Consider the following 22217-nt stretch of genomic DNA (forward strand, 5'->3'; position numbering starts at 1 on the left):
AAATTGAACCTATTTCAAGCAGATTCTAGCACCAGATTGCCAAGTCTGAGACCTGCTGAAGAAAAAAAAATCACAAAACAGCATTCAGGAGTGCATCACTGACCACTGTACATTTCCGGCTACCTCAGTAGATAATGCATCTCACACAAATATCTATTAAAATTAATTTTCCAATAACAATTATTGAGCAATACTATTAATAACTCTTGCCTTATTTTTTCTCAATAGTAATCAGATCAATTAAATAGATGATTTTGCAAAATAACAAGCTTTCATTTTGGTTTCCCAATTCCATCCAAAACTCACATAATTAAATTGTCAACAAAAGGAAAATGTTTAAAGTAAGTACTGCCATCAGGGAACCGTGATCACCAGCCCCAAGTATCAGAAGCCATTGACACACCAGTCATTATTGGAACCAGAACTGGAATTGGTTCATTGCTGTCGCATGCGCTGAGATACAGTGAAAAATATGTCTTCCAAATTGCTCATGCAGATTAAATCATTACAAAGTGCACTGAGGTAGTACAAGGTAAAACAATAACAGAAAGCAAAATGCAGAATGAAGTGTATTGGCTGCAGAGAAAGTGCAGAGCAGGTAAGCAATAAGGTGCAAGATCATAGTGAGGTAGATTGTGAGGTCAAGAGTCTATCTTATTATACTAGCAAACCATTCAACAGTATTATAACAGCAGTGTAGAAGCTGGCCCTGAGCCTGGCAGTGCGCATTTTCTGCACAATGGAGGAAGAGAAAAGAATATCCGGGGATACTGGAGAGGGGCCTTTATTATTCTGGCTATTTTGCAGAGACAGAGTATAGAGAGAGTCCTGATTTCTGTGATGTGCTGAGATGTGTTGACATTTCCCTGCAGTTTACTACAGTCATGAGCAGAGCAGTTACCGTACCAGGTGTGACGTATCCAGGTAGGATGCTTTCTATGGTGCATCAATAAAAATCAGTAAGGGTCAACACATCGAATTTCTTTATCCTCGAGGAAATAAAGGCATTAGTTAGCTTTTTTAGCCAGGGCATCTTTGTGGTCAGACTAGAACAGGTTGGACCAGCTCTCAACTTCAACACCATTGATGTAGACAGCAGCATGTGCACTGCCCCATTTTGTGAAGTCAATGGCCAGTTCTTCGGTCTTATTTACACAGAGGGAAAGATTAGAGCAAAATCTAACCACACAGTCATGAGTGTACAGGGAGTAGATTAGTTGGATGAGGTTACAAGCTTGTGGAGCACTGGTCTTTGGAATAAACATACTCATCTATCCTTCCTGATTGTGGTCTGTTGGGCAGGAAATCAAGGATCCATTTACAGAGGAAGGTATCGACTTCTAGGGTCTGGAGTTTGGTCCAAGAGTTTACTTGGAATTATAGTATTGAATACAGCTCTGCCTTAAATAAACAATAGTCTAATGTGGGTATCTTCACTGTTTAGATGCTCCAGAAATGAGTGTAATGGCCAGAGAGATGGCATTCAGCATAGACCTGTTTCAGCAGTTGGGGAATTGCAGTGGATCAAGGTTGTCTGGGAGGCTGGAGTTAATGCGTGTCTCTCAAAGTACCTCATGGCGGTAGATGTCAGAGCCACTGCGTTTTTCTTAGGAAATGGGATGATAGTGACCTTTTAAGGCAGGTGGTGACATCACACTGAAGCAAGGAAAGGTTAAAAATGTCAGTAAATACCCCTGCCAGTCGATTAACCAGCCACTGACTCAATGCAAGCATCAGGCCTTCAATTTCCACACATTTAAATGGAAAAGACTACAAAAAAATAGTGGATATGGTCCAGTGTATCAGGGGGAAAGCACTCCCTACCACTGAGCACAACTGTACGGAGCATTATCGCAGAAAAGCAGCACCGATCATCAAGGATCCCCACCACCCAGACCTTCATCTCTTCTCATTGCTGCCTTTAGGAATGAGGTACAGGAGCCTCAAGAACCAGATCCAGTGATACTTATCACCCTCAACCATCAAGTTCTTGAACCAGAGGAGATAACTTCAATCGCCCCAACACTGAACTGTCCCATGGACATACTTTCAAGACTCTTCATCTCACATTTTCAATATTTATTGCTTATTTATTTATTTATTTATTTTTCTCTCCCTTTTTGTATTTGCAGTTTGTTGTCTCCTGCACATGGGTGTTTGTTCATCTGCTTGGATACAGTCTTTCACAGATTCTTTTGTGTTTCTTTGTATTTACTGGGAATGCTTACAAGATAATTCATCTCAAGGCTGTACATGGTGACGTATATGCACCTTGATAACAAATTTACCTTTGAACATCATGCTCAGTTGAGTTAGACTTTTTAAAAAAAAATACATGGTTCAATTTGGAGAGTAAACCTTCTCATTGTAAAATCTTTCACAGGAATTAAATCCACCAGCTGGTTTAAAAACTAAATAAGAAATCCTGGTAAGTATCTAACTTAAATCTTATATTAAGAAGCCTGCAGTTCATACTTCTCAAATGTATATTTCAGACTGTTAAAAAGTTTAACACTTACCAACCACGCAGACTTCCTACACAGAAAGTTTTCATCACACAGAATGCTGAGATACAGGTTTCATGATCAAGAAAATGACCGCAGGTACATCATACAGATGCATTGGCACTATGTAATATATGATACTTTTCTAAGGAAATATCAGTTATATACTGCATGTAATTCATACATTCCATTAAAGTGTTTCTATGCAATTTATCATTTTCAAATGTCAGTTTTTGATATCTGCAATTTTTTTTTGTTGTCTAAAAGCTACATGAAAACATTTCAGATTCAGATCCAGGTGTCTATGGTTCAGCCCATCAGTGCAGCTTCAATTTTAGCTGGTAAGAAAGATTCATGTACTAGAGATCAGTCTGCCAACATGCTTTCAATGTTCTCAAACTATCTGTAGATAAAAGGTGTTGAAGATATTAACTAAGCAATTGTCACCGAGTTATGTAACAGAGAACAGGCACTTCAGCCCCTGTGCTCTCCCTGTCACTCAAGTACCCCTATACACTCATTCTGTTTAACAACACCTGGTTCAAAGCCTTCTCTCAGCCATTCAATTTCTGTTTAGATACTTCTTAAATGTTGTGAGAATATGTGCTTCCAGGCTGCACATTCCGATTCCAACCACCTTCTGGATGGGCAAAAAAAAAGTCCGGCTCAGATCCCTTTGAAACTGCTTATCCGTTACCCTAAAACTCTAACCTCCAGTTTTAGACATCTTTCTTTGGAAAATAGCGCCCTTCTATTTACCCTTAACGTGGCTGAAATGATTCCAGCATTGGCTCATAGAAGTTCGCACATGAAACCATATGGAAGGAGCATAGACATACTGGGGTACAGAAGAGATATGCTTGATGCATAAATTAATATTTAATTTCCTAGAAGTTGATAAGGGCCCTGGCTGGGCGGAAATGGGTGTACCATTGATATGGCTTACCCATTAGGTGTTAGTATCACTGAAGAATTTTACAAATCTAGATTTATAGTAAGCAACAGAGTTGATATAACAATTTTAGTCCCTTGTCAAGAGATCCAATAACAATGAGCTACTAAAGACCATAGACCATAAATCATAATCTTATTTATCCAACTACAATGAGCAGCGTCTCCCAATTAGTTTATCTTAGAATATCTTAAGTGTCTACTCTGAAAATAAATGAAGTCTCACTTCTAAAAAAACTGTTCTCAGGTCACAGGTAAAAAGGATACTTTTTTGGAAAACAATGGTGGATTTATCCCCAAATTATTATCAACAGCACTTAAAACAGCCATAAATTTAATCAGAGGGTATTTCAGCATAATTAGCTAAGACATGAAATACAAGTGCAGCGAGGTTATACTGGAACTATATACAACACTAGCTAGACTACATTTTAAATACTCTATAACAATTCTGATCCTTATGTTACTGGAAAAATGTGATTGTAGTGAGGGTAAAATAGGGATTAGGAAGATTATCACAGGAGCTGAAAATTGTAGCAATAAAGAAATGTCTGGATTGCTTAGGAAAGACTTCTTAACTGCTGTGCATGACGACATTATTAAGGACCCAGGTATAGCAAATAGGAAGGACCTTAGAAGCTGGGGGGGGGGGGGGGGGCAGAGAGGAAAACAAAAACAGAGCATGAATAATTGAAGGGATACATAACTGATATCAGAAAATGAGATTAGGCTGGATTGCATTTGTCTACAAGTAACTAGCCCTCTGTATTGCAGATATTCTATGATCTTATGAAAGTCTATCATCAAAATTCACATAAAATGAATTTCCATTACTCCCCAAAGGGTGTGGTAGATTGATACCAATGCAGTGAAACGTGTACGCCTTTGCTCATTGTCTCATTGAATCAAAACTCACTATCAATTGACACCTAAAACATCCATTTCACAACAAACAGCATCACAACAAGGACTCAAGGGCCCAGTTAAAATTTGCAGATGGTGTGATTTGACCCAGAAATGCTCGTAAATGTGATTTACTCCAGGTTAAATCAATTTTTAATTACACAGCAATGGAAAAAAAACAGCTCTGTGTGATCCAGTTTCCAGTCAATAGAAACTACAGTACTCTAGTGTGTTGCTCAGTTTAATTAATGATGCCACTTACACTGCACAAGTCTGAACATTTTCATCTGTCCTTATGTCATATCGCCTTTACCCTACCACCAGTCCCCCATCCCATCATGTGATGCCTTCCTCTATTTATTCAATTTCATCTTGAAGGTCAATAGAGTGTCTGCTTCAACCACTAATCTTGATAATTTGGTGACTGAACAGCAACGATTAAGAAATAATGTGTTAATGTTTTAACGTACTCAACGTGGGCTAGGGATGCGAAAGTAATCTAGGAGACCAACAAGCAAGGAAGAATTCAGTTACACAGAGAGAACAGATGTTGGCCTCTGACACAGATTATGCCCTGGGAGAAAATGCATAATGTATTCCTACAGGATTTGAGACAGTTCAACAAAATACTACACTTTTTTTAAAAAAGGATATCACTTGCATTTTTAAAAAGCAGTTTGAGTAACTTAAATGGTTATCTACGTTCATTCATTGGTCTTTAAAGATTTATGGATTTCAAAATTTTTAAAAACCTGTCACTGGTCATTTAGTTTTTCTTAACTATTCCATTACAATTTTCTGATGATTAATGAACACCAACTTGGAGCCAATCTGTTGCGAAGTGTGACCATCTAATTGTCCATATCCAAGATACGAGAGCTCATGGTATAGGTGAAGTTTAACAGATGAGAACAACATTGATAGCATCCAGTGTTCATTCATTCAAGTGATATCAACATTAAACTAGAGATTCATCACACAGATGGATTTAATTCAGTCATGTTTTAGTTCTGTAAAATTATCCTACATCCAAGTTTTCTCCCCAGTAATATCACCCTTCTCTCTAAATATTAACTGTTCTTCCTAACAACCATGCATTTGGTTTTTTTGTTGCTGTATATTCTGTGAATAGTTCTCTGTTAAGCCATTTTCTCCATTTCACTGGCTATTTTAACATGATGAGCTCCTCATTCTGTTTTACAGATGCAATGCATGGAAGTGGATAAAAAATAAAAGTCTGTTGAGCATTAATGTCACTTAATTATAACAGCTGATTCTATACAAGACCAGATGGACTCAACTTATTATGTAGTTGAAGAGATTGTGCTGGCATTAGTATTGATCGTTCAAGATTCACTCAATTCTGGAATGGTTCCAGAGAACCAGAAAATTATAGTTGTCACTCCACTCTTAAGGAAGGGAAGGAGGCAACAAACATGAAACGGACAGGCCAGTTAGCCTAACTCCAGTGGTCGGCAAGAGATTAGCATCCATTATTAAGAATGAGGTTTTGAGGTACTTGGAGGCTCATGATAAAATAGGTCAGCATGGTTTCCACAAGGGGAAATCTGTTGGAATTCTTTGAGAAAGTAACAAACAGGATAGACAAAGGAGAATTGGTGGATGTTGTGTACTTGGATTTTCAGAAAGCCTTTGACAAGCTGCCACACATGAGGCTGCTAAACCAGATAACAGCAACCTCAGAGGCTGCTATTACAGGAAAGGTCCTAGCAAAGACAGATTAGCTGAATGGCAGAAGGCAAAAAGTTGGAATAAAGAGGGTCTTTTCTGGTTGGCTATTGGTGACTAGTGGTATTCAGAAATCAGTGTTGGGCCCATTTCTTTTCACGTTATATATTAATAATCTGGATAATGGAATTGATGGCTTTGTGGATGGTACAACGAGGGGCAGGTAGTGTTGAAGAAGCAGGTAGACTGCAGAAGGGCTAGGACAGACTAGGACAATGGGCAAAGAAGTGGAAAATGGAGAGTTAAAGCAGAGTTTGACAGGGTCTTATTTAGTAATAGCATCAAACGTTACAGGATGAAGGCAGGAGAATGGGGCTGAGGGAAAATATATTAGCCACGATCGAATGGCTCTGCAGACTCCATGGGCCAAATGGCCTAATTCTGCTCCTGTGTCCTACAGCAAAACTAAATCAAAAAGATTGACAATTATTCTATTATTTTTCTACATTTTTTCAAAGTACAAACAAGTAAACAAATAATATACTCAGTGGCCACTTTATTAGGTACACCTGCTCATAATGCAAATATCTATTCAGCAAATCATGTTGCAGCAACTCAATGCATGAAAGCATGCAGACAAGGTCAAGAGGTTCAGACATCAGAATGGAGGAGAAATGTGATCTAAGTGACTTACATAGTTGATGATTGTTGATGCCAGAAGGGGTAGTTTCTCAGAAACTACTGATCTCCTGGGATTCTCACGCACAACAGTAGAGTTTACAGAGAATGTTGCAAGAAATGAAAGACTATGGGTGAAAATGCCTTGTAAATGTGAAAGGTCAGAGGAGAATGGCCAGACTGGTTTAAGCTGACAGGAAGGTAACAGTAACTCAAATAACCACACGTTACAACAGTGGTGTGCACAGGAGCATCTCTGAGTGCATAACACATCAAACCTTGAAGTGGATGGGCTACAAAGTACCACCTAATATAGTGGCCACTGATTGCAATAAAAGAGGAAAGATTTGTAGTAGTGGCATATTTTCCATTCAAAATCTCCTGAAATTTGTTTCAACTACAATATGTTCAGCTAAATTTTTCAGCATCAGGCTTAGTCATAATAAGTAACATCAAGGCCCTACTTATCAGCTGAATTTTATATTAAAAAAAAGGGGCTATGTGCCCCCAATCCAGTGGACAATTACTGACCGGATGCAACTGTTTTATTTTTGAAAAAATCAAAAGTAAGCCGGGAAAAAAAGAACTGCCAAGTTGATACAATGACGTATTCCACCACCCTAGGGGTTACATTGACCCGGATTCAGCCGTTGTTATGAGAGCAAAGCTGTCAGCATTTGCTGTCATTAAGCCATGAAACTGACAGTAACTTCTGGAGAACACACTTGTGCAATAAAATGCTAATGTCCAGAAGCTGAGTGATTTCCTGCTCGCACACAGGTTTGCAATTTTCCAGCTGTCTTTGGTGCAATCAACAGACATCACTGAACTAATGAAAACTTGAAGGGCTAAGAATTTTATGGCATGCGGCAGTTTTATGTGCACTGCATGAAAGAATTTAAAACCCAAATACCAGTATCTCTATATTGTGTGTGTTAAAGACATAAGAAAAATTATTTCTGTTCCTCTATTATACAATTACACAAACACATGAATGTCATGGGACATGAACAGTGACATCAAATAACATGGAATTCATGCCTTGGAATTTACATTCAACCATTTGAGGGTGTTATATTCAACCATTGGTAAAATCTATATTCTGCTCTGGAGAGATTTATACTGCTATCATAAACACAAGAGATTCTGAAGATGCTGGAAATCCAGTACAATACACAAAAAGTGCTGGAGGAATTCAGTAGACCAGGCAGCATCTATGGGGAAAGTATAAGCAGTCAAAGTTTCAGGCTGAGATCCTTCTCCAGACTGGAAAGGAAAGGGGAAGAAGCCAGAACAACAATAGAGAAGGGGAAGGAGGAGAAATTATCCAATAGGAGATTGGGCCATGGGAGTAAGGGAAAGAAGAGGGGAATATGACAGCAGAGCAGACTGGTGGCATGAGCATCTATTTCTCTGATTTCTGGTCATTTCTCTCCATTCGGGCTTCCTTTTGATCCCTTATCTTCTCCATCACCTCCCTCTGGTGCCCCTCCTCCTTCCTTTTTTGTCATGGTTCACTGTCTACTCCTGTCATATTCCTTCTTCCACCCTTTTTACCTCTTCCACCCATCACCTCCCAGCTTCTCACTTCATCTCCCTTTCCAACCCAGCCGCCTTCCCCTTCCCAACTTGCAAACCTTCCCCCATCCCCTTCCACCTTCTTATTCTGGCTTCTTTCCCCTATCCTTTCCAATCCTGATGATCCCAACCTAAAATGTCGACTGTTTGTCCTTCCCCACAGACACTGCCTGACCTGAACTGTCAACTGTTTATCCTTCCCCACAGATACTGCCTGATCTGCAGAGTTCATCCAGCATGTTGTGTGTGTTGACCTTTATACTGGATGGAGTGCCTCAGTCTGCTTAACCTCTGATTTCTACTGACAAGTTCCAAATGATTGCTTCCATTCAGGTCCACAGAGGAACTTATGAACTAAGAGAGTTTGCACTCTAACCTTTATCACAGGAGAGCAGTCTCCTCAGTCCCACTTCCCTCCTTATTTACAATAGCATCACTGCTTATTCTCCCTGGTACATCCATCAAGAATCCTTGCCCCACGCCCACCCACTTTTGAATATGTTGCCACAAATGACTAAATAACCTACCAATGCACCTCTGGGGAAAAAGCATTTGACGGAAGCTCACATGGACACAGGGAGACAGTGCAAACTCCACATAGTCAGCACTAGAAACCCAGGACCCTGAAGCTGAGCTGCACCACCATGTTATTATTTTATTTTGCAGAAGATACCGCACAGGACTTTACGTTGAAAGAAAATGAGTATTATTGCCTCAGGTTATAAAAACAGAGTGCTGGAATACTCAACAGGTCAGGCAACTTAAATGGAGTTAGAAATAACATCAACATTTCTGTTCAATTGCCTTTCAACAAAGCTGCCAGGTTTCAGATTTCCAGCATCTTCAGTATTTTTGAGTTATTAATTATTTGTTGGTATTATTATAATACCAGCTCCTTATGTTTAAAGCCAAAAATTATTCCATGTAATGTAGTGTCAGCCATAACTCATTCTGCAAATTTTTACAGATGAAAAATAAATTTAAAGGGTTATAGCCCAACCATAATAACTTGCTTATAGCAATGGCTACATCCTCCAAAAGATATAGTCACACTATTAAGCTGTCCAAATGAGGTGTAAGAATATTTCTGAAAATGATCTCCACTGGAATCATAGACCTGTAATTAATCATCTAATTAAAAATTTCAGAATGAAACTGTTGTGCTGTGAAAGACTGGTGAACTGAACAGCTTCAATTCTCCACGTAGATAGTTTCCTGCATCATCTGACCAGTTACCGTCACAAATTAAAGAGTTCATGAAAATGAAAAACAGGCAAAATCCCCAACCCACTGGGCACCTTTCATTAACACCGAGTTACAAGGTGTCATTGCCAGGAGCTTTGGTGCAGACTGACTGCTCGGTCTCCAATGCAGAATGTCACAGAAAAAGCAGAACTAAAACCAAGGAAGTAGACTACCAGAAACGTAGATTTGCAAATAATCTAATCAAAGGTGCATTTGTTACAATAGGCAAATGCCTCTTCAGTTGATGCTGCATCAACTATGATGCCGATTCAATGTGCTGATGATTTCAGAAACAATTCTTATTGGGAACAGGGCAAGTACATAGAGATTTAATACAACCCACAATCATGAAGGAATTTTGCACTCAAACTAAATCGAAGAGAAGTTGCATTGAAAAACCACTTCAGGTTCTTGGGGAATTCAAACATAATCCTTCTTCCTTCCCATAAGGCAATAACCTCACCTATGGTGCTCTCCTCAGCTTTCTCTAAAGACAGTAAACACTGGATACAGACCACTGGAAAATGGAAGTAATGGCTGGTTGTCAATCAGACGTACTGCCAACCATTGTTGTCTCCCAGCTCCAGAGACCTGGATCTGACCATAACCTCCAATGCTGTTGGTATCGACCAGGTGGATTTCCCTGGATGCACTGATATTCTCCCACATCCCCAAGCCAGTATAGCACCAGTGATCAGGGTCAATCCTAAATACTGGTGCCGTCTGTCAAAACTGTGTGACTAAGCAGGTTTCTTCATGGTGTAGTCCTGACGATGGGTCTCGGCCTGAAACGTCGACTGCACCTCTTCCTAGAGATGCTACCTGGCCTGCTGCGTTCACCAACAACTTTGATGTGTGTTACTTGAATTTCCAGCATCTGCAGAATTCCTGTTGTTTGCATTCTTCATGGTGCCCTGTTTTCCACCCATATCTCTAAAACATGTGGGTTGGTAGGTTAATTCACTGCTGCAAGTTGTTCCCAGTGGGTAGATGAATGGTAAAATGTAGATGAATGGTAAAATCTGGATGGTGGAGTTGGGCATTGAGGTCAATGTGCGTTAATTCTGAGATGTGGGATTACTGTAAAGTGGGTGGGTAGTGTAAAATTGGCTCAGATTGAATGGGCCAAGGACTCCTGCTCTCCTGTATGTGTTGGTGTTTTAAATGGCCACTTAATTAGCCCTAGTGGAGGCTAGTGCCAAAAGAAAACTAAGGCAGCTGACGAGAGAGATTAGGTTGCAGGGAAATAGGAAGGGGGGCTGATCTGCTTTGACAGAGGCTGGTATAGTCCTGATGGGCCGACCGGCATTGAGTCATTATGAGTAAGAAACCACAGCTGAATTCCTAAAGGCTAGGTGTGCGACAGAGTGTTATTCTTACTATTTGAAATTCCCACCTGGGAACACAGGCAATGTCAAATAGTGTACCAGTCGGTCTCGGCGTCGTTACGGTTCACAGAGAGAGGGAGGGAGATCGGTTCAGCGAGACTTGGATCTTCAGTGATGAAGCGTGTGGTAGAAAACCCTGAGAACACTTTTGGGCTCACACACGAGGCACAGACCTCAGGAAGGGACAGAGGAAATGTGGGTCGTGGGCAAGGAAACACACACTTCCTTTGGATATTGTGAAGGAAACAGTACCTTGTGGGGTGTCGTCACAGTATCCTATCCCATTCCCTAAACAGGATTACCAAACTGCTTGTTTGGCTGTCTTGCTCAGCGCCGGCCTGCGGTGTTATTTGTTGAATATCAATACAAACTCTTTGTAAAGAACCTGTGTCAAGATTAGATATCTTTTCACAAAAACTACCTCCGTGATGTCATTATGACGCGATTTACATTGTAGACCAAATGCGTATTTTGTAATAGCAACATTTAATATCCCTTTAATCATCTCTTCTAATTCCCTAGTGGGTTATTTACAAATCCACAATGAAATAAAGCTGGAACCTATCCCAGAGTGACTGCCGCGCCGTCTGCACGGCGGCAATGAGCAAATTGTAATTGTATTCTTTGATAATCTTGTGCCAACAACAAGCCAAGATAAACAAAGGCTAAAGTATTGTCCATTCAGCAAACTAGGCTAAATAGTGATACGACAACGAACAAACAAAGGAACTAAAAACAAAGCCTACACGAAGTTTTTTTAAACTGATCACTTGATCCATTCAGCGCAGAATGTATTTTCATTTTTAGAACTGTACTTACAGCAAGGCCTGGCGGTCTCGGGAAAAGTTGTACAGGGGCGAATTATGCTGCTGAACAAGAAGCTAACCCCTGGGTGGGAGCCCCTCGGTGAAAGTTGGCAGGTCCTGTCCAGAGCCGATCAGAGAGCAGGAGCCGCTGAAACCACCGGGAAACTGACCCCCGCGGGAAAGGCTCCCCGTGCCGCGCCGTCCCCCTCCACTCCACTCAACACAAGCGCGTCAGGATGCCTGCTCGCCGCTGATTGGCCAGCCGCTGGCCGACTCGATCACCTCTGGGACGGAAACTCAAATGGTTTCAGTATCTCTTCGACTGCTGAAACATTTCGTGCCATGAAGAAATTTGCTGACGGTGACTGAGGTGTTAGTACGTGACCAACCACAACCGGATACAAATCTATCCGGTACACGGCAGATGACTGCTGTAATTTCGCTTCTTTGGTTGAACTGTAGTTCTAAACAACAATATAGTGTTCCAGCGCCTTTCCTCTCTGGTATCTTGAGGCCACGTTCACACTGTGGAGATGGAGTGCAATATCTGATCAAGATAACCGATACTGGAGAACTATTTCAAAGTAATGCCTCTCTCTTTCTCCCACACACTCACCCACCCTGCAGGCGTGACATAAGATTGGTTATCAGTGATTACTCCTGTTTCTGTTCATTGATGCTTATCTCTTTAGTTTCATTGTTAAACTGTGTCCAGAATAATGGCCGGAAACACGAGTTAAACTCTCCTCGAAATAGAGAGGGAAGTTTTTTCTGTTCAATTCATTAAATAATCCTCGAGTATAAATTGTGATGATTGAAATTGCCAACGCGTTATTTAAAAACTACCTTGTTACATCCACAGTGAAGTGGATATCTCTTGATACGTCCCTATGAAATAGCCTAGCAAGCAATTTGCTTTTAGTAGTTGAAGGCGAGCAACTTCTTAAAGAATTTGTGGTCAGTGAATCACTGGTTTTTCCAATAGTTCTCACAGATGAATAAAATTAAAATGAGGTGAATTACCTTTTACAATGAAGAGCAGTGGCATACTGTAGCCCTCTGGAAAGTTTAATTATATAATTACAAAAGTATGCTGCTAAAGTTTTCAAAGTTGGTAAAGTCACCAGAAGTTAACAGAATACATATTAAGCTCCAAGGAAGAAGTACTAGTAATATACAGGTTGTCCAAGGAAATAGTACAGCAAGGTGGGGGGGGGGTAACATAATAAATATATTTTGAGCCATACAAGTAATTCATCATTAGTTCTGAGTTTCAGACACATGACTTGAGTTTGGGAATTCACTATGAAGAATATGACCAGGTGACTCACACTGTGCAGTGTCACATCCTGCAATTAATTTATCCATATCTGGAAACTGAGTCCAATGGTTTAGGTTGTGCTTTGTAGTTACAATGTTACATATATACTGTACTCAGTAGCTGCTTTAATAGGTATACCAGCTTGATAATGCAAGTATCTAATCAGCCAATCACATGGCAGCAACTCAGTGCCTTCATCAAGAGGTTCAGTTGTTGTTCAGACCAAACATCAGAATAGGAAAGGAATGTGATCTAAGTGACTTTGACCATGGAATGATTGTTGGTGCCAAGCAGGGTGGTTTGAGTATCTCAGAAACTGCAGTCTAACAAATCCAACCAATTTCAGTTGGACAACAAATTGTGGGCAATATATGTTGGATTTGCTAAGAACAACCACATCCTGAAGAATGATAGAGTCAATAGATTGCTTGATATTAAGGGAAGCTAGGGATACGGGGATGGTGCTGGAAAATAATGCAGAGGGAGAGGATCCATCCTGGAAAGACTGGGGGCCAAATGGTCTTTTCCTCTCTTAGGTTGTTTTCTCATGTTTCATAACCATCCATATGAGAAAATTAACAAGGTAAGTAATGCAACATATTCCTGTTCAGGAGAACATTAATGAGTAAGAGCTATAAGATAAATAAACTAGACCAGAAATGATTGTTAAGACATTATTTTAAATAATGAAGCCAGTGCATTAAGAGAATAGCAGCAACCTCAAGGAACCGGAATATGAGAATATTATTTTGTATCAAAGATAAATTCAGCAGGATTTTTTCCCACGTCATTCCAGGAAAGACAAAGTAATTTAAAATCAGTTGCATACTAACTGCAATCTTCTGGGAGACTACCACCATTGTATAGAGAAAGGAAAAAGTCTGCTTCTCAAATTCTGTCCTTTTCTCATCCTATAGTTTGAAAGTAATAAATGAGAAGACAACAGAAGTTAAGTCAATTATGGCAAAACTTGTTGCAAAATCAGAAACAGATTTAATATCACTGGCTTACGTGGTGATATTTGTTAACTTTACAGCAGCAGTACAATGGAATACATGATAAATATAGAGAAAAACTGTTACATTAAATATATATATGTCTATTAAATAGTTAAGTTGTGAGGTAGTGATCATGGGTTCAATGTCCATTTAGAAATGCTAAGTATACATCAAACCTAAATATAAAAAGCTTTCCTGGGTCTGTACAAATATCTTTCTTCATATTTCATTTGTAAAGTGTATGAGGAGGAAATTGTTGGCGCGTGGCCAAGTGGTTAAGGCGTTCGTCTAGTGTTCATCTGAAGGTTCGAGCCTTGGCTGAGGCAGCATGTTGTGTCCTTGAGCAAGGCACTTAACCACACATTGCTCTGCGACGACACCAGTGCCAAGCTGTATGGGTCCTAATGCCCTTCCCTTGGACAACATCGGTGGAGTGGTGAGGGGAGACTTGCAGTATGGGCAACTGCTGATCTTCCATACAACCTTGCCCAGGCCTGTGCCCTGGAAACTTTCCAAGGCGCAAATCCATGGTCTCATGAGGCTAACGGATGCCTATATGAGGAGGAAATAGGCAACTAATAGTTAAATTTTGTCCTTTTAGCTTACTTGGAGCAGCTATCCTGTGCAGCCAAATTTTATTGATGCCATTGAAGAAAATTTGTAATTTTTTTGTAAAGCTGCAGACGTATGTGCTCTGCTGCCAGGACTGTTCCCTCTTTTGCTGTAATGTTCCATTACACTCTTACTAAGCACAATGATCTACCAAAATCATGTCAAAACATAAGTAATAATTCAGAAAATACTAGGATCCAGCTCTTCTTAATTGTCCTTCCATATGTAATGAAAACATTTTCATGTCACTATTAAAACATTTAAAATAAATAGTTTTTAAGTATTTTCAAAGCTTAAAAGAAATTTTCAAAATTATTTATAAATAGTATAAAGCATTCTTTCATTATGATACAGCTTATTAAATGTAATAGCTTTGCTAGGTATGTAATTTATTCCAAAAATGTTACGAAAAACTCTTTACAGGAAATGATTTAACTGACTTGTACTACCTCACTTTTTATTTATATAGTTCCACCATAACAAATAGAAAGATGCATTATACTTCGAATCTGCTGTCCTTGTCTCTTTATTGCACATTTCCCTTGGCAATGCCATTTGCAAAAAAAATGGCGAGCTTCCATGTGCGTATTAGTATCACTGAGCTGTACCCTTCCTCACATCCCTCAGTTCCTCCACTGTTTTTATCAGACCATAAGACATAGGAGCAGAATTAGGCCATTTGGCCCATTGAGTCTGCTCCACCACTCAATCATGGCTGATCCTTTTTTCCCCTCCTTAGTCCCACTCCCCGGCCTTCTCCCCGTAACCTTTGATGCCGCATCCAATCAAGCCCTGTCTTAAACACACCCAATGACCTGCCCTTCACAGCTGCCTGTGGTAACAAATTCCACAAATTCACCCCCCTCTGGCTAAAGAAATTTCTCTTCATCTCTGTTTTAAATGGATGCCCCTCTATCCCGAAGTTGTGCACTCTTGTCCTAGACTCCCCCACCATGGGAGACATCCCTTCCACATCTAGGCCTTTTAACATTTGAAAGGTTTCAATGAGATCCCCCCTCATCCTTCTATATTCCAGCGAGTACAGACCCAGAGCCATCAAATGTTCCTCATATTATAAACCTTTCATTCCCGGAATCATCCTTGTGAACCACCTTTGCACCATCTTTTCTCAAGTGAGGAGTCCAAAACTGTTCTCAGTACTCAAGGTGAGACCTCACCAGTGCCTTATAAAGCCTCAGCATCACATCTCTGCTCTTGTATTCAAGACCTCTTGAAATTAATGCTAACAATGCATTTGCCTTCCTCACCACTGACTCTACCTGCAAGTTAACCTTTAAAGTGTTCTGCAAGGACTTCCAAGTCCCCTTGCATCTCAGATTTTTGGATTTTCTCCCCATTTAGAAAACAGTCTGCACATTTATTTCTACTACCAAAGTGCATGACCAAGCATTTTCCAACATTGTATTTTATTTGCCACTTTCTTGCCCATTCTTCTAATCTGTCTAAGTCCTTTTGCAGCCTACCTGTTTCCTCAACACTACCTGCCCCTCCACCAATCTTTGTATTATCTGCAAACTTGGCAACAAATCCTTCTGTTCCATCATCTAAATCATTAATATACAGCACAAAAAGAAGCAGTCCCAACACCGACCCCTGCGGAACACCACTAGTCACTGGCAGGCAACTAGACAAGGATTCTTTTATTCTCACTCACTGCCTCCTACCAATCAGCCAAAGCTCTAACCATGTTAGTAAATTTGCTGTAATGCCATGGGCTCTTAACTTAATAAGCAGCCTCATGTGTGGCATCTTATCAAAGGCCTTCTGAAAGTTCAAATATACAACATCCACTGCAACCCCTTTATCAATCCTATTTATAATCTCTTATTTATAATCCTATTTATAATCTATCCTAATTATAATCTCCTCAAAGAATTCCAACAGGTCTCCCTTTCTCTTCACCATTTACACCTCGGACCTCAACAACTGCACAGAGTCTTGTCATCTTCAGAAATTTTCCAATGACTCTGCCATAGTTGGATGCATCAGCAAGGGAGATGAGGCTGAGTACAGGGCTACGGAAGGAAACTCTGTCACATGGTGTGAGCAGAATTATCTGCAGCTTAATGTGAAAAAGACTAAGGAGCTGGTGGTAGACCTGAGGAGAGCTAAGGTCCCGGTGACCCCTGTTTCCATCCAGGGGGTCAGTGTGGACATAGTGGAGGATTACAAATACCTGGGGATACGAATTGACAATAAACTGGACTGGTCAAAGAACACTGAGGCTGTCTACAAGAAGGGTCAAAGAACACTGAGGAGACTGAGGTCCTTTACCATCTGCCGGACGATGCTGAGGATGTTCTGCGAGTCTGTGGTGGCCAGTGCTATCATGTTTGCTGTTGTGTGCTGGGGCAGCAGGCTGAGGGTAGCAGACACCAATAGAATCAACAATCTCATTTGTAAAGCCAGTGATGTTGTGGGGATGGAACTGGACTCTCTCACGGTGGTGTCTGAAAAGAGGATGCTGTCCATGTTGCATGCCATCTTGGTCAATGTCTCCCATCCACTACATAATGTACTGGGTGGGCACAGGAGTACATTCAGCCAGAGACTCATTCCACGGAGATGCAGCACAGAGCGTCATAGGAAGTCATTCCTGCCTATGGCCATCAAACTTTACAACTCCTCCCTTGGAGGGTCAGACACCCTGAGCCAATAGGCTGGTCCTGAACTTATTTCATAATTTACTGACATAATTTACATATTACTATTTAACTATTTATGGTTCTGTTACTATTTATTATTTATGGTGCCACTGTAATGAAAACCAATTTTCCCCAGGATCAATAAAGTATGACTACTACTACTTTACCACAATCTCTGTCAGAACTCTAGGGTGCAGTTCATCTGGTTATGGTGACTTAGGTATCATTAGGTCTTTCAGCTTTTTGAGCTCCTTCTCCCTTGTAATAGTAACTGCACCCACTTCTCTTAGAAGCATAGAAAACCTACAGCACAATATAGGCCCTTCGGCCCACAAAGCTGTGCCGAGCATGTCCCTACCCGAGAACTACCTAGGCTTACCCATAGTCCTCTATTTTTCTAAGCTCCATGTATCCATCCAGGAGTCTCTTAAAAGACCCTTTTGTTTCCTCTTCCTTCACATGCTTCAACATCTGGTACACTGCCCATGTTTTCCACAGTGAAGACACAGTCGTTAGTCCATAGCTGCACCTGGCCACTGTCCTTAATTACTCTCAAAATCCTTTCAGTCTCTAAAATGGTTTTCAATTCTCATATCCTTTATTTCTACTTTCCAACATGAATTGATACTGCTCCTGAAACTCATTACAGCAGACTGAACCACTTCAATGCAGAGCATGCCAGGCTTCTGTGTATAGCAGAGCACTCTAGTACAGATTAGTCAAAGCAATGCTTCGGATACCTGTACTGCATTTCTTTCCCTTTGACTGCTGTCCCTTATTGGCCTAACCTTGCTCCCAACTCAAATTTAAAATCAGAGTATGAATTAACTTTATGCATTTGCATGTCCTTCCTGTATCATTTCTTATCTCTATCACATTTACTAACTCCTCAGAACTCGTTGCTCTTTGAACCTGGACAGTACCACACAGGAACAGGCCCTTTGGCTCACAATGTTAAACTGAACTAATTAAACTAGCAAATTAAATGCCCAAATACAGTAATCCCTTCTTACTACACAATATCACCTCTCTGAACAAGACACAATTGTGCCTCCAGTTCCAAAAAAGATTAAAGCAAACAAGGCTCCAGCACCCCTCCCCACCACCACCCCACAATCTTAACAGCATTTTACAGGGGCACCACTGAGAGCATCCTGACAAGTTGCATCTCCGTCTGGTATGGGAGCAGTCGAGCATCTGAGCTGACGTTCCGACAAAGGACCATGAGAATAGCTGAGAAGATCATAGGGGTCTCTCTAACATCCTTCAGGGACATCTATCAGGAGCACTGCGTACGCAAGGCACTTGGTGTTGTTAAGGATCCCACCCATCCATCCAGCATCCTCCTTGACTCTCTACTGTCAGGCAGGAGACTACGATGCATAAAAGCAAGAACAGTTAAAATGAGGAACAGTTGCTTCTCCCAAACCATTAGGCTTCTGAACTCCCTGCCACATCGTATCCGAAGTGTCACTGAATAATTTGTTCCTATCTTACAATATTTAAAATTAATGCACTTTAGTTTATTATTTATGTGTGATTCATCTGTAGATGTTATCCTTATCTTCATAAACTATCGTGTGCTATGTGCACTACTGTGTTTTACACCCTGGTTCAAAGAAACATCTCATTTCTATATCATTACAATGTTATAACCGTTATATACATGTATGTAGTTAAATGACATTAACCTTCACTTGACTTTATTTGACCTGAATGTCCATATCCCTCCATTCTCTGCACATTCATTTCCCTATCTAGGCACCCATCACTCTAAAAAAACTTGCCATACACATCTCCTTTCAACTTAACCCCTCTCACTTCAAATGCATACTCACTAATATTAGACATTTTGATCCTGGGAGAAAGATATCTGCCGTCTACTCCATCAATTTTATAAAGCTCTATTAAATCTCCTCTCAGTCTCCGCTACTCCAGAGAAAACAACCTCAGTTTGTCCAGCTTATTCTTGTAGTTGTTATTCCTCTTCGTGCCTTGTGGCACACTGGAGGTGGCATTTTTGCTGTTCCCTTAGTATTTGTCTGTTTCTATCACAAGGTCGAGTTGCTAGCACAGTGCTCAACCCAGCACGGATGGGAAGTGTGCAATGAGCCGGCCGGATTTGAATTCAAAGGCCAGGGAAGTTGAAGTCATTGAAAAGATCAAGAACGTGTGAAGTGTCACAGTTGTAGACAGGAAGGTCTGAACAACAAGGGGGATAAAACTGAGTCAAGGTATGCTGATATAAGGTCAGTGGGGCAGGAACAATCAGAAATAATGGGATTACCTTGACAGGCAGGTTTGTGGATCTTAGTGGACCTCTCCTTCACCATTCCCCATTCCCGTTTCCCTCTCTCATCTCACCTCCTTTCCTGCCCATCACCTCCTTCTGGTGCACCTCCCCGTTTGCTTTATTCCATGGCCTTCTGTCCTCTTCTGTCAGGTTCCCCTTCTCCAGCCCTGTATCTCTTTTATTAATCAACTTCCCAGCTCTTCACTTCACCCCTCCCCACCCTCCCAGTTTCACCTCTCACCTTGTGTTTCTTCGTTCCCCCCCCCACCTTCTTACTCTGACCCCTCATTTTCTTTCCTCCAGTTCTGATGAAGGGTCTCAGACCGAAACATCAGCCAAACTCTTTTCTATAGATGCTGCTTGGCCTGCTGAGTTCCTCCAGTATGATGTGTGTGTGTGTTGGTTGGATTCTGGCATCTGCAGATTTTCTCTTATTTGCAATACTCTAGATGCGGCCGAACCAAAATTTTACAAAACCACTATTAACTTCTGTTTGCATGAACTCAGTGCCCCAACCATGAAAAGTGCATTATTTACCATCCGATCAACCTGTGCAGCCACTTTCAGGAAGCTGCAGACTTGAATCTCAAGATCTCTTTGCTCATCAACATTGTTAAGGGTCTTGTCATTGATGTATACGGTTCTTTTATATTGGAATTCCTGAAGTGCAACCATTTAGCCAGATAAAACTCCATCTGTGATTTTATAGGCTCATATCTGCGACTTCTATATCCCACTGTATCCTTTGACAATCTTCTACTCTACCCATGATGCCACCAATCTTTGTATAGTCTGTGAATTTATTAATCCACCATCTATATTTTCATCTGGGTAATTTATATACAATTAGTGGCCACTTCATTAGGTAGAGGAGGTACTAAATAATGCCACTGAGTGTATGCTGTACGTGTCTGGCCTTCAGCTTCTGTAGCCTGTCCACTTCAAGGTTCGATGTGTTGTGCATTCAGAGATGCTCTTGTGCACACCACTAATGTAACACACGGTTGTTTGAGATATTGTCACCTTCCTGTCAGCTTGAACAGATCTGGCCATTCTCCTCTGACTTCACTCATATTCGCTCACTTTTTTAAAATTTGTTTTTCACACCATTCCTGTAAACTCTAACAACTTGTGTGTGAAAATCCCAGGAGATCATCAGTTTCTGAGATACTCAAACCACCTTGTCATATTGCACGGTCAAAGCCACTCAGATCACATTTCTTCCCCATTCTGATGTTTGGTCTGAACAACAATGACTGCATGCTTTTTACACATTGAGTTGCTGCCATATGATCAGCTGATTAGGTATTTGCATTAACAAGCAGGTGTACCTAATAAAGTGTCCACTGAGTGTATATCACAAACAGCAGAGCCCTCAGTCCAAATCCCTGTGGAGCACCACTAGTCATTGACCTTCAATCAGACTAAGTCATATCAACTACTACCCTTTGTCTTCCATAGGCAAGCAAATTCTGAATCCAAAATTAGAATGAAGTCACTGTAGATCTCATACATTTTAATCTTTGGCTGTTGTCTTCTTCCTTTGTTCTGCTATTGAGGTTGCTGCCTTCAAATGTTCAGGCTCTGATCTGTGGAATCTCTTCCTATAATCCTTTACCTCCCCATCTTCCACTCCTCATTTAAAATCCATTCCCCGGTCATTATTGGCCATTGTTAATTCCTTTCCTTTGTCTTTGCATTCTTTCATATCTGAATATGCTTTTGTTAACACCCTTGGAAACACTCCAATACCCTAACATCATCCTTTAAGAGTAAAGCTGCAGTTGTGAAAGATTAATCATATCTATGTCTATTATAAGGAAGCCACTTTCAGTTTTGACTTTACTGCATGTTAATTGAGACTCTGATAGGCAGACTGAATATTAGTTAAGCGTGATTAGAAATCACAATATTGAGAAAGCAGGCCCCAAAGGTGAAATGGTTACAAATTACTGCAATGATTCCAGATGACCTTAATATGTTAATACTTTTTAATTACAAATCCATTAGGACCAAGCCTACCAGAAGCCTGTTTAAATAATTATCTCCTTGTTATCAATCTATTGAATCTGGCAGTTTGGCAGCTTGGCAATATGTTTTGCTAGAGATTTGCTGTGGGAGGCTAGCCTGTCATGTTCAAAAGACAGCTGTATAAATTTATGTGAAAAATATTTTTGATTTTCCTTATACAATATTCACAATAAAGATAATGCAAGACTAGAGGCACGTTGCTGAATGGAAAGAGACCAAACTATTTGAAGGCAGATCATTCACATACCAGGAGATTATGATGACTCCATCCAGTTCAAGTATTCTACTAAGAAGATGGAGATTGAGGCCTCTGACTGGAATTCAAATCAGGATTGATGAATCTTCACACCTCAGCCTACTGTAAGGCTGGTGGTTCCAGCTTGACATTAGGAAACTGCAAGATGTTGCAACTTTTTTTATTATTGAAATGTGCATGAGTTTCTAAATTAAATTAAACTTGTTCTATAATTCCCTACCACTATATAACTTTTAATAAACCAATCATAGTATATTTATAACCTGGAATAATGTGATTTTCTTTCCTCATCAAAGCA

At 40.5% G+C, this 22217-nt stretch overlaps 1 protein-coding gene across 1 annotated transcript in view; it reads right to left on the reverse strand.

Annotated features, from left to right (window-relative positions):
- LOC140202835 (E3 ubiquitin-protein ligase pellino homolog 2) overlaps positions 1-12041 on the reverse strand; it is a 147248-nt gene extending 135207 nt beyond the window's left edge. Inside the window, exon 1 of the mRNA XM_072268275.1 lies at positions 11756-12041. The gene's annotated coding sequence lies outside the window, so the exon portion shown is untranslated. The remainder of the gene's footprint in view (positions 1-11755) is intronic.
- Between the last annotated feature and the right edge of the window lie 10176 nt (positions 12042-22217).

Source organism: Mobula birostris, chromosome 1 (assembly GCF_030028105.1).
Source record: "Mobula birostris isolate sMobBir1 chromosome 1, sMobBir1.hap1, whole genome shotgun sequence".
NCBI lineage: Eukaryota > Metazoa > Chordata > Chondrichthyes > Myliobatiformes > Myliobatidae > Mobula > Mobula birostris.